This window comes from Equus caballus, chromosome 11 (genome assembly GCF_041296265.1).
Source record: "Equus caballus isolate H_3958 breed thoroughbred chromosome 11, TB-T2T, whole genome shotgun sequence".
Taxonomy (NCBI): Eukaryota; Metazoa; Chordata; class Mammalia; order Perissodactyla; family Equidae; genus Equus; species Equus caballus.
The window spans coordinates 61,216,706-61,229,548 of NC_091694.1; positions in this window are offsets into that span (position 1 = coordinate 61,216,706).

A 12,843-nucleotide genomic window follows, 5' to 3' on the forward strand; every position below is an offset into this window, starting at 1 on the left:
CAAATGTCGCCACGGTCCAGACTGCACTTTGAGAACCACGGATATCGAGGACAGAGCCCAGGCTGAGAGAGCTAACATGGCAGAGGGAGTTTCAGGTAAGCGACTTGCCTGAACTGCCTCCCCCAACATGTCCTCTAGGGCGCACAGAGAATGCCTTTCACCAGGGCATTGAGAAAGACCTTGGTGTGGGAGCCTCAGCATCTTTGAAAAGCTTTTAGAATGTTGGTATGGCCTATAAAAGACTTAGTTTGCGTGCCAGCTGAGAGAGAATGTCTGCAAAGTTGGAGGCTGTCTTATGGGATGCAGCACATATGTAGAGCCAATGATCAGCATATGGGGCTGTTTCTCTCCTCCAGCCAGAACCCTGAGGCCGGAAACCACAGGTGGCAGTGGAAGTGGCTCCTATCATTCCTTTTGTGTGTGTGTGCAGTAAAATACTGGGAAGATAAAATGTACCATCTTAGCCATTTTTAAGTGTATAATTCAGTGGCATTAAATTTATTTACACTGTTGTACACCCATCACCACCAGCTATCTTCCAAACTCTCCTCACCTTGTAAAACTGAAACCCCATACTATCAAACACTCGCTTCCCATTCCTTTCTCCCTCTAGCCACTGGCAGCCGCCATTCCACTTTCTGGCTCTGGGTACCTCGTATAAGTGGAATCATACAGTATTTGTCCTTTTGTGACTGGCCTATTTCACTTATCATAATGTCCTCCAGGCACATCCATGTTGTAGCACGTGTCAGAATTTCCTTCCTTTTAAGGGCTGAATAATATTCCAATGGATGGATTTACCACTTTTTGTTTATCCATTCATCTGTTGATGGACACTTGGGTTGCTTCCATGTTTTAGTTATACTGAATACTGCTGCTGTGAACATGGGTGTGCAAATACTTCTTCCAGACTTTGCTTTCAATTCTTTTGAGTATATGTCCAGAAGTGGAATTGCTGGATCATATGGTAGTTCTATTTTTAATTTTTTGAGGAACCTAAAAACCCACTGTTTTCCACAGAAGCTGTACCGTTTTGTATTCCCATCAGCGGTGCCCTCATCACCACATCCTCACCAGCACTCGTCTTTTTTTTTTTATCGTAGTCATCCAAATGGATGTGAAGTAAGCTTTCGTTCTTACACGTAATAATTCACTTGCAAAAATTTTGCTTCTGATCCACATAATGTTGGGCTCAGTGAGGATAGAGAGCTTCCTAGCTCCTAATGGAAGAATGCTTCCACAGGGGACGCAGCAATTATTTGATTTAACTGAAGTTAAGACCACCTCCCAGCTATTTTTAGCCATTCCATTGAACCAACAGACCATTAAGGGAGTTACTGTTCTGGCCTGGGCGACTGATCCTGATTACCAAAGGGAAATGTGTTGCTGCTGCGAAATGTGGGCAGGGAAGACCACGTTCGGATCCTAGGTGCTCTCACAGTGGGTATGTGTGACTCTTGGTGTTTCAATGTCCAGTAGTAAAAGTCAATAGAAGGGGGCCGGCCAGGTCGCACAGTGGTGACGTGCACACGTTCCACTTCTCGGCGGCCCAGGGTTCACCGGTTCGGATCCCGGGTGCAGACATGGCACCGCTTGGCAAAAGCCGCGCTGTGGTAGGCGTCCCACGTATAAAGTAGAGGAAGATGGGCACAGATGTTAGCTCAGGGCCAGTCTTCCTCAGCAAAAAGAGGCGGATTGGCAGCAGTTAGCTCAGGGCTAATCTTCCTCAAAAAAAAAAAAAAGAAAGAAAGTCAATGGAAGATTTTAGCCAACTAATAGAAATGAGACCCTAAGGGCTTAGATCCTTCTGGAATAAAATTTTGAGTCACCCACCAGGTACAGACCCCTACTCAGCTGAGATGCTGGCTGAGGGTAGAGGTAACATGGAACAGGAAGTGAAAGGAGTTATAAATACTATTCATGGCCTCTGATGAGTTATAGTAATGAAAACTGTAGGGCCCGCCCTGTGGCCGAGTGGTTGAGTTTGTGCGCTCTGCTTCAGCGGCCAGTTTGGAGCCTGGGTGTGGACCTTGTGCCGCCCATCAAGCCGTGCTGTAGTGGAGCCCCATGCAGAACTAGAAGGACCTACGACTAGGATACACAGCTATGTACTGGGGCTTTGGGGAGAAAAAGGAAAAAAAAACCAAATCTGTACTGAATATGCATGCTTTGTCTTTGCTTGTATTCGTGTAAATTAATCAATCTCGATTTTCTTGATTCCTCTTTTCCCCAGTGATTTTTGATAAGGATAACGGTGGTGATTAACCTCCTAGTGTTTAGGTACAGACTAGACTACCCCTGACTTGACTGAAATAGGAGAGGAATTCACATCACAGAGATTTATATACAGTGACTGAAGGGACTTTGTGTCTCCCCCTTTAGGGAAAAAGACGAGACTTGTAAGAAGGAGACTTACATATTTAAGGCAGAAGCATGATGTCGTTATCATTATGGGGAAAATTAAATAAAGGTGCCCACTGACAACTGCTATGTGATTTTCTTGATGAACTCAGGGCTCACGTTTCTTATGGAAACCTGTCATTTTCCTTCCTCTCCTGCCTCTCTCTGATCCACTGACCCCTTCCAAACAGGACAAAGGCCTGTTTGAATTTATGAAAATTAAAATTCCACCAAACTGTGTTAGGACTTTCCAACCAGAATTAAGTGTTGACACTATAGGAATCACTGTGTGGTTTCCCATGTCTCTTTTCTTTCTGCCTTAAGATCAGTAATGTTCCAAATGGAGGCTTCTCCAACAGCCTGGGTCCTAGAATGAAGAAATTGAGGGGTAGGACTGTAGCAAGCCCACAGTGGACGTGTACCTGAGCAAGAAGCAAACTTCTGTTGTAAGCCACTGAAACACAGGGGTCATTGTTTCCACAGCATAACCTAGCCTACCCTGACAGATACAAGGTCAAGGACAGATCCTTGGTGAAGGTACAGAATAGACAGAGGAAGAGAAGATGTAGGAGGGGACCCTCAGAGGAGGATGAGAACAGGAACACACGTGATACAGAAACGAAAGTGTCTTCTTAATCTCATCCAGTTTCAACTGGTTGATCAATATCATTGTTCTTGGTACAACTCCTCACATATGTATGGATTTACGTAGGGACTCTCAATCTAGTCCATTGACTTAAATGTCTATCTGTATGCCAGTACCACACAGTTTTGATTACTGTAGCTTTTTTTTTTTTTAAAGATTGGCACCTGAGCTAACAACTGTTGCCAATCTATTTTTTTTCTTTCTGCTTTTTCTCCCCAAATCCCCCGAGTACATAGTTGTATATTTTAGTTGTGGGTCCTTCTTGTTGTGGCAAGTGGCACGCCACCTCAGTGTGGCCTGACAAGTGTTGCCATGTCCATGCCCAGGTTCCAAACCAGTGAAACCCCTGGCCGCCGCAGTGGAGTGCGCGAACTTAACCACTCTGCCACAGGGCTGGCCCCTGATTACTATAGCTTTATACTAAGTTTTGAAACCAGGAGGTGTTGAGTTCTCCAACTTTTTTTTTTTTGAGGAAGACCAGCCCTGAGCTAACATCTGCCACCAATCCTCCTCTTTTGCTAAGGAAGACTGGCCCTGAGCTAACATCCATGCCCATCTTCCTCTACTTTATACGTGGGACACCACCACAGCATGGCTTGTCAAGCAGTGGGTAGGTCCGTGCCCAGGATCCAAACCAGCGAACCCCAGGCCGGCGAAGTGGAGCGCACAAACTCAACCGCCGCACCACTGGGCTGGCCCCTCAACTTTGTTCTTTTTCAAAATTGTTTTGGCTAGTCAGGGTCCCTTGCAGTTCCCTATGAATTTGTTGAATGAACACAAAGGAAATGGAAAGTAAGGAAATGAGGCGCATTTCTCCACAAGAGATAACTTGACTGGGGAGGATGCCTTGTCAGTGCTCTCCTGAGCACCTGCAATATACGAAGCCCAGGCCTGAAGTCCTGGCCTCTAGGGAGCTGAATCTGCAGGCTCCTGGGCTCTCACTGCATGATCTTCCACATCCTCCTCGGCAGGCAATGGTGGGAGCCCTCACTTCCCATTTCATCTTTGAGATCAGACGAGTTTAAGTTAACACAGAAATGTCCCAGGCCCCATACCATGGCTGATGGGGCTGTATGTGGGCAGTAGGGGTACAAATAGGCTTTTATAGATCCTTAAACAGAAAGTTTGAGGATCATACATGTTTTCAAAAACCCGAAATACCTTCTTGATGGCACAAAGTCCCTAAGGTGCTAAATGGCAGATGCTGCAGCTTTTTAAGCCTTGACCATTCAATTCCTTCCTGGAGAAACCTTGAGATCAAAGCTTATTTGTCTTAAAGAGGGATGTGACCACCTCAGCAATACAAGCACGTTCAGAAACCCGCAGCCTCTTCTTTGGATAAATCTGTGCTAAAGGAATAGAGAAAAATTGAACTGACCAGCTCTCTCTGTAGCCTCCTTCAATGCCCTCTGTTAACAGTGAAGGGGAAGCGGAATGGCTTTATGAAGCTGTTTCCTTAAGGGAACAGGAAGAATGGAAGAAATCTACTATGCTTAACCAGAGTTATTTATACACAATTTTAAAAAGAGGAGCTTAAAATGCACGGTAGCTGGTGATAAATAAATGACAAGCAATAGGATATATTGGAGTATACAAGGAAGCCATTTGGGTTAAAACTAATTTGATCTGACCTTATTTTTCCAAAAGGGCCTGACCTGGTGGCTGAGCATGCGATGTACATCTGCTTTAAAGATTTCCTATGTCTCAAAGACAAGAACAATGTCCTTAAAGATCAGGATGTAACTTCCCCCACACGGGCATTTCTTTAAGGATAAGCTTCTCTCCCTCCACTACGGACTGATTGCTGACCTGCTGTGCTCACCTTGTGACCACCTGTGTTCACCAAATTGCGGTGCCAGTGAAGCAATCTCGTGACTATTCTAAAAGGGACATTCCTGTCACATGTGATGTATGCTCTTTGTTCCAAGATGATATATAACCACACTGTACACCCCACTTCTTTGGCGCCCTTCCTGCCTCGGAGAAGGACCTAGTCCCCAGATCTGGCTCATAATAAGCTCACCCCAATTTTCATTTATAGATGGACTATGGACTATTTGTGTTGACACTGGCAAGAAGGGAAGGAAGGGAGAGACAAGTTAAGTCACTCTTCTCAGGAATATCAATGCTGACGCCTCCTGGGAACCAGGAGAAAATGGAAGCTGAAGGGCCCGCCCCAGATGTCTGGGGGGTGGGGCAGCCCTGCAGCACCGGCACCAGCTGCCCGGAGAGTTGGGGACGCGCCATTCTGCAGCATGGCTGCCCTTCCCGAGCCCCGGGCTCCTGTTCCAAAGAGTGCCCAGGTTTAGACTTCTGACTTCCTTGCCATGTGAGGCCAGAGTCACAGAGACGCTGACGGGAGAGAGAAAAATGTCACTCCTCACGCCACCTACACTGTTATCCTGGCACCATCTCTGGGGCAGCTGTCAGTAGATTTTCCCACGAATTCTGGAGTTGTCTTATAAACAACACGAGACACCACAGTGTATTTGTGTGTTAAAATCATTGATTTGTTAAAGGGAAACTTTAAAAGTATTCCATCACTATTGTAATTCTGTATTGGGATTTTTCTTTCATTTATTAAGTACACCAGGCAGCTTAGAAAGTGAAAGCCCTGGGATTGTAGAAGAGAAAAGCATGTAAGACCCTCTCTCCTCAAGCCAGGATTAAGATGTAGCAGCCATTAAATTGACATATTGTCAAACAAAACCCCAACAGTTCCTGGTGAGCATAAAGTGGAATTGGTTTCTTAGGAGGTCTCCTGCACTGTTTGCGCATGTCTGAGGCAGCGTGTGTGTGTGTGTGCGGGTGGGGGGGGGGGGGCGGGTGCTTTTGTGTCCTCAGGACTCTGAGTTGGACAACTTACTCCCTGTGGAGTGGAGACAGCCACGTGGGCTGCAGAGCTGTCTCCATCACTGGGAAAGCCCACGTGTAGCTGCTTCCAGGGGTATGCTCTGGCTCCAGGCTCAACCCAGTGTCTGAGAGTTAACTGTTTTCCATCTGACATCAGCTCGCTGTCTGACACACAGATGTCTTCAACAGGAGTAGAAATACTGGTAGACATGACAGAGGGGTTGTTTTTCAAGCTTAATGTGCCTTCACTGTGACTCCTCTAGGGCCGTCCTATAGAACTTTCTGAGATGCCAGAAATGTCCCACATTTGTACTGAGCACTGGAAATGTTGCTAGTGTGACTGAGGAACTGAATTTTTAACTTTATTTAATTTTAACTCATTTTTACGTAAATAGCTGCATATGGCTAGTGGCTGTTGTATTGGACAGCACAGTTCTAGCCTCAAATGCCACCAGCTTCCTTTGGAAAAATAAGTTTTATTAAAATGTTTATTCTATTTGACACTCAGCCTTTACAGATAATCCTCTTGAATATTATATCCGCTTAAGGATTTGGAGAAATACAGTGTAGACGTTATTTGTTAGAATACGCCTACAGGACTTTTTTGTTAAAAAATTTTATCAGTCCTACCTCCTGGGGAGGAAATATAGGCTTTCTTATTTCTGAGAGTCACAATTTCTGTGCTGCAGCCACCAGCACTTCCTTTTCTCCTGAGTTCCAGTGAGCAGCAATAAAACTCCCCTTCCTGCCCCGAAGCTGAACATTTCCCAGGAACCACAAATAAGAGGACACATCTGTGTCTCAGCTTCCTGCTCTCTGGTCCTACACCAGCAACGTCCTCTACTGCATCGCTTTTCTTCTGTCAGCACTTTCCAGGTGTTCCTCTGACCGTTTGGCAGCTTCAGCATCACGTGCGTACTTAGCAGTGCGTCCCGCGCAGAAGAGGCCACGGTGCGACGTGTGTGCGTGCAGGTGCTGCCCACCGTGGCCTCCACCCCGCGTGCTTCGGGAAGGTGGTGGTCTTTCCTTGCAGCTCAGTTCGGTGCCGGACGCATGGAGGGGTCCTTTGTCTCATCCCTCAGCCTCAGAGCAGTATCATGCAAAGCACATATCAGAAGGAAATAGATTTTATTCAAAGGTCCATGGGGTGGCGGTAGGGGTCATCTTAGAGTTCCTGTCACTAACAGAAAATTTCTCCTTAGAGCTTTAGAAAACCTGTGTAGTTACCCCTGAAGCATTTTTCTTTTTCTGCCCTCATCAGAGGAAATTGTGGGTATGCATCCTTGTATTCCAACAAGTCCACCACCAACAGCAATGAAAACAACAGCTACAATTTATCGAGTAATAACTTACATGGCACTTTACAAGTGTTATTACCTTTGGTCTCACACTTTATCTCTAGTTTAAGGATGAGAAGCCTGAGGTTTGGAGGTGTTAAGAAATTCAACATCTGCCTTGTGGGTTTTTTTTTTTTATTTTAAATTTTATTTTGAATGAATTATAGATCCACAGGAGGTTTCAAGGGTAGTATAGAGCAGGGTAGAGCATGATTCTAGTACAGTAGCAAAACCAGGACTCTCACAATGTGTGTGTGTTTGTGTATGTGTGCAGTTCCATGTCACACGTGTCGATTTGTGTAACCACCAATGCAATCAAGATACAGAACTATTCCATCACTACGATCTCCCTCCTATTACCCCTTTATAGTCACAACCACTCCTTCCACCCGTTCTTACTCCCTGGCAACCACTAATATGTCATTTCAAGAATGATATATAAATGGAATCATAAGTGTGTGACCTTTTGAAGTTGGCTTTTTTCACTCAGCACAACGCTGTTGCGATTCATTCAAAGTATTGTATGTATCAATAGTTCATTCCGTTTTTTTGCTGAGTAGTATTCCATGGTGTGGATGTACCACAGTTTGATTAACCACGAGGGGCATTTTGGTTGGTTCCAGTTTTTGTCTATTACAAATAAATCTTCTATACAATTCTGTTCAGGTTTTGGTCTCTTTATGAGTTTCCATTTCCTTGGGATAAATGCAATTACTGGGTTGTATGTTTAGTTTTTGTTTTGTTTTGTTTTGTTTTTAGAAACTATCAAACTGTTTTTCAGAGTGGCCATACCATTTTATGTTCCCATCAGCAATGTAGGAGAAACTCACTTTCTTTGCATCCACTCCAGCATTTGGCATTACCACTATTTTTATTTTAGCTATTCTAATAGGTGTGTGGTGATATCTCATTGTGGTCTTAATTTGCATATCCCTAATATCTAATAATGTTGAGCATCTTTTCATGCGCTTATTTGCCATTTGTATGTTGTCTTCAATGAAATGTTTCATGTCTTTGTCCATTTTTAAAGTGAATTGTCCATTTGTCTACTGTTGAGTTTTGAGAGTTCTTTATGTATTCTAGGCATGAATCTTTTTTCAGATATGTGGTTTGCAAATATTTTCTCCCATCTATAGTTAGTTTTTTTCAGCCCATTAACAGGGTATCTTGCAGAGCAAAACTTTTTAACTTTAATGAAGTGTAAGTCCACTATATCAAGTTTTTCTTTTACGGAGTGTACTTTTAGTGTCATGTCTAAGAACCCCTCATGAAACCCTAATTCCCCCAATTTTTCTCCTGTTATCTTTTAAAGGTCTTATAATTTTATGTTTTACACTTAAATTTGATTCATTTTGAATTAATTTTTATAAACGATGTGAGGTTTAAGTTGAGGTTCTTTATTTTTTATATTTTTTGTCTATAGATATCCAACTGCTCCAGCATCATTAATTGAAATAGACTATTGTTTCTCCCCTGAGTTGTTGTTTTACCTTTCTCAGAAATCAGACAGACATAATTGCATGGAGCTACTTCTGAGCCTCTATTCTAACCCCTTGAGCTATGCATCCATCCCTCCTCAATATCACAGAGTCTGGAGATGTATGACAAGATGCGTAATCAGGTAGAGTGGCTCCTTCCATTTTGTTATTCTTTTTCAAAACTGTTTTACCTATTGCAGTTCCTTTGCCTTTCATATGCATTTTAAAATAATCTTTTCTATATCCACAAAAAAATCTTGGTAGTATTTTTATAGGAATTGTATTACACATATAATTAGGAAAGAACTGACATCTTTCCCATGTTGAGTCTTCTAATCTATGAATGTGATATGTCTCTGCATTTAGTTAATCTTTGATTTATTTCATCAGCGTTTTGTAGTTTTCAGCATGTTAAGTCCTGTACATGTTTTGTTATATTTACACCTAAGTGTTTCCATTTTTTTTAGTGACTGCAAATGGTATAGTATTTTTAAATCTGATTTTCATATGTTTGTTGCTAGTATATGGAAATATAATTGATTTTTGGTATGTTGATTTGTATCCTGGGACTCTAATGAATTTATGTAGTTCTAGGAGGTTTTTTAGTAGTTGTTGACTCTTTGGAATTTTCTACGTGCATACAATCATGTCATCTGCAAATAGGGAGAGTTTACTTTCTTCCTTTCCAATCTGTGTGCCCTTTATTTCCATGCTTTGCCTTATTGCACTGGCTGGGACTTCTAGCGCTGTCTTGAATAGCACCAGTGAAAGCCGACATCCTTGCCCTGCCCAATCTCAGAGGCAAAGCTGTTGTTCTTTCTCCGTTAGGAACGAGGATACCTGCGGGCTTTTCATAAATGTTGTTTATTAGGTTGAAGAAGTTCCCTTTTATGCCTAGTTTGCTGAGTGTTTTTTCTTAATCATGAATGGGTGTTTGATTTTGTCAAAATCTTTGTCTGCACAATTGATATGATCATTTTTTTTCCTTCACTCGCCTGTTAGTACCACGGATTACATTGACTGATTTTCAAATATTGAATCAGCCTTGCATCCCTGGGATCAACTTCACTTGGTTATGGTGTATGATTATTTTTATATATTGCTGACTTCAAATTGTTAATATTTTGTTAAGAATTTTTGCCTCTATATTTATGAGGTATGCTGGTCTATAGGTTTCTTTCTTCCATCTTTTCCTCCCTCCCTCCTTCCTCTCCTTCCTACCTTTCTTTCTTTCTTCCTTTTTAGTACTGTCTCTGTCTGGTTTTGGTACCTGGGTAATACTGACTTTGTAGAAGAATTTATGAAGTGTTCTATTTTCTGGAAGACATTTGTAGATTTAGTGTTACTTCTTTAAATATTTGGTATAACTCTCCAATTAAACTATCAGGGCCGGGACATTTCTCTTTTGGGGGGCCTTTAATTATTTCCTTAATAGTTAAAAGGCTATTCAGCTTCTCTGTTTCATGTTGGGTGAGTTGCGGTAGTTTGTACTTTTCGAGGCATTGGTCCATTTCATCTAAGTTGTCCAATCTGTAAGTAGTTTCGGTCTTCCCTCATCAGCCTTCTGATGTGTGTGGATCTGTAGCGATACCCAGTTTCATTACTGATACTAGTAGTTTGTTTCTTCCCTCTTTTTCCTTTGTCAGTCTTGTTAAAGGCTCATCAATTGTTTTAACTTTTTCTAAATTGAGGTTATGATAGTTTACAACATTATGAAATTTCAGTTGTACATCATTACTCGTCAGTCAACTTCACCCTTTGTGCCCACCCCCCAGCCCCCTTCCCCCTGGTACCCGCTAATCTCGTCTCTTTGTCCATGTGTTTGTTTATCTTCCACATATCAGTGGAATCAGACAGAGTTTGTCTTTCTCTATCTGGCTTGTTTTGCTTAACATAATACAGGTTGTCAATTTTATTTGTCTTTTAAAAGAACCAGCTTTCGATTCATTAATTCTCTCTACTGTTTTAAAAAAATGTTTTCATTGATTTCTGTTATCCTTATTATTTCCCTCCTTCTGCTTGCTTTGGCTTTACTTTGCTGTTCTTTGGCTTATTTTTAGTCTGTTTGATTTGAGACTATTCGTTTTCCTAATGTAAATGTAGCACTGGAAATTTCCCTCTGAGCACCCCCTTAGCTGTGTCCCCCAAGTTTTGATATATCGTATTTTCATTTTCATTCAGTTCAATGTATTTCTTAAAAATTTCCCTTGAGACTATCTTTTTGGCCCATGGATTATTTAAAAGTGTGTTGTTTAGCTTCCAGCTTCCAAATGTTTGGAGACTTTCCTGTTATCATTCTCTTATTGATATCCAGTCTGATTCCACTGTAGTTAGTACACACTCTACATAATTTCAATTCTTTTAAATTTGTTGAGGTTATTTTTTATGGTCCAAGATATGGTCTATCTTGGACTATGTTCTGTGAGAGCTTAAAAGAAGGTGTTTTCTGTTGTTGGGACGTGTCCTACAAATGTCAATTACACCCTGTTGATTGCTCATATTGTGGAGCCCTTCCATATCATTGCTGACTTTTCATTTATTCTATCAAGTACTGAGAGAGGAGTATTCAGGTCTCCAACTTGCAATTGCAGATTTGTCCATTTGTCCTTTCAGTTCTATCAGATTTTGCTTTGCATATTTAGCACCTCTGTTGTTTGAAGCACACAGATCTAGAATTGCTGTGTCTTCTTGGCGGATTGACTGTTCTAACGTTATGTAATGTACCTCTGTCCTTGCTAATTTTCTTTGCTCTGAAGTCTATCTCATTTGATATTAATATAGCCACTCCTGCTTCCTTTTGATTGTTTGCATGGTTTATCTTTTTCCATTCTTGTGCTTCCAACCTACCTAATCAGGTGAGTTTCTTGTAAACAGCATAGAGCTGGATTATGTTATTCATATCCGCTCTGCCCATCTCTTTTACTTTTCGTATTTTGCCCTCTTTCATTTAATGTAGTTCTTAATGTCAAGGTTTGTCTGTCATTTTATGTTTGGCTTTGTCTGTTCTTTTGTATCTTATTCCTGTCTTCCTGTGGCTTATTTGACCGCTTTTGGACTTCCAGTTTGATTTATCTATAGTATTTTTCAGTATATCTCTTTGTCTGGGTTTTTGATTGATTGTTCTAGGGACTTTATTACATATAAGTAATTCATCACAGTCTACTGGTATCTACATTTTATTAGTTTGAGTGAAGTGTAGAAAGCTCACCTCTCTTTATGTCTCTTTATCCTCTCCCATTTATAATTGTTTTAAATATTTCCTTTACATATATTGAGAACCATATTAGAATGTATTATAATCTTTGCTTCAACAATTCAACATAATTTATAAAATTTAAGAGAAGAAAGGTCTATTTTGTCCACCCATAGTTTTACTCTTACAGTGGTCTCTCTTTTCTACATCTTAGAATCTGGTTCTAAGATTCCTTCTTTTGTCATTTCCTTTCTGTTCAGAGCACTTCCTTTAGCCATTTATGTAGAGTATGTCTGTCAGCAAGAAACTCCCTTAGTTTTCCTTGACACGAGAAGTCCTTGTTTCTCTTTCGTTCCTGAACGATGCTTTTGCTGGATGTAGAATTCTGGGTTGACAGTTTTCTTTCAGCACTTGAGAAAGGTTGTGCCACTTTTTTCTGGGCTTCTGATGCAAGACCTTCTGTCACTAGAATCGTTTTCCTCCCATAAATAATGCCTAGTTTCCTTCTGGATGCTTTTAAGACGTTTTCTTTGTCGTTAGTTTTCATAAGTTTGACTATAATGTGTGTTGGCGTGGGTTTCTTTGGCTTTGCCTGTTTGGGGTTTGCTGAGCTTCTTAAATCTGTAGGATTATGTCTATTGCTAAATTTGGAGAACTTTCAGGCATTATTTCAATACTTTTTCAGTCCCATGCTCTCGCCCCTCTCCTTCTGGGACTCTAAAGACACAAACGTTAGATCTTTGTTGTAGCCAAACATGTCCCTGAGGGTCTACTCACTTTATTCAATCTATTTTATCTCTGTTGTTCACATTCTGTAATTTCTATTGTTCTCTCCTCAAGTTCACTGACTCTTCCCTTGTCCTCTTCATTCTGTTGTTGGGCCTCTCATTAAGCTTTTAATTTCAGTTACTGTATATTTTAGTTCTAAAATTTCCA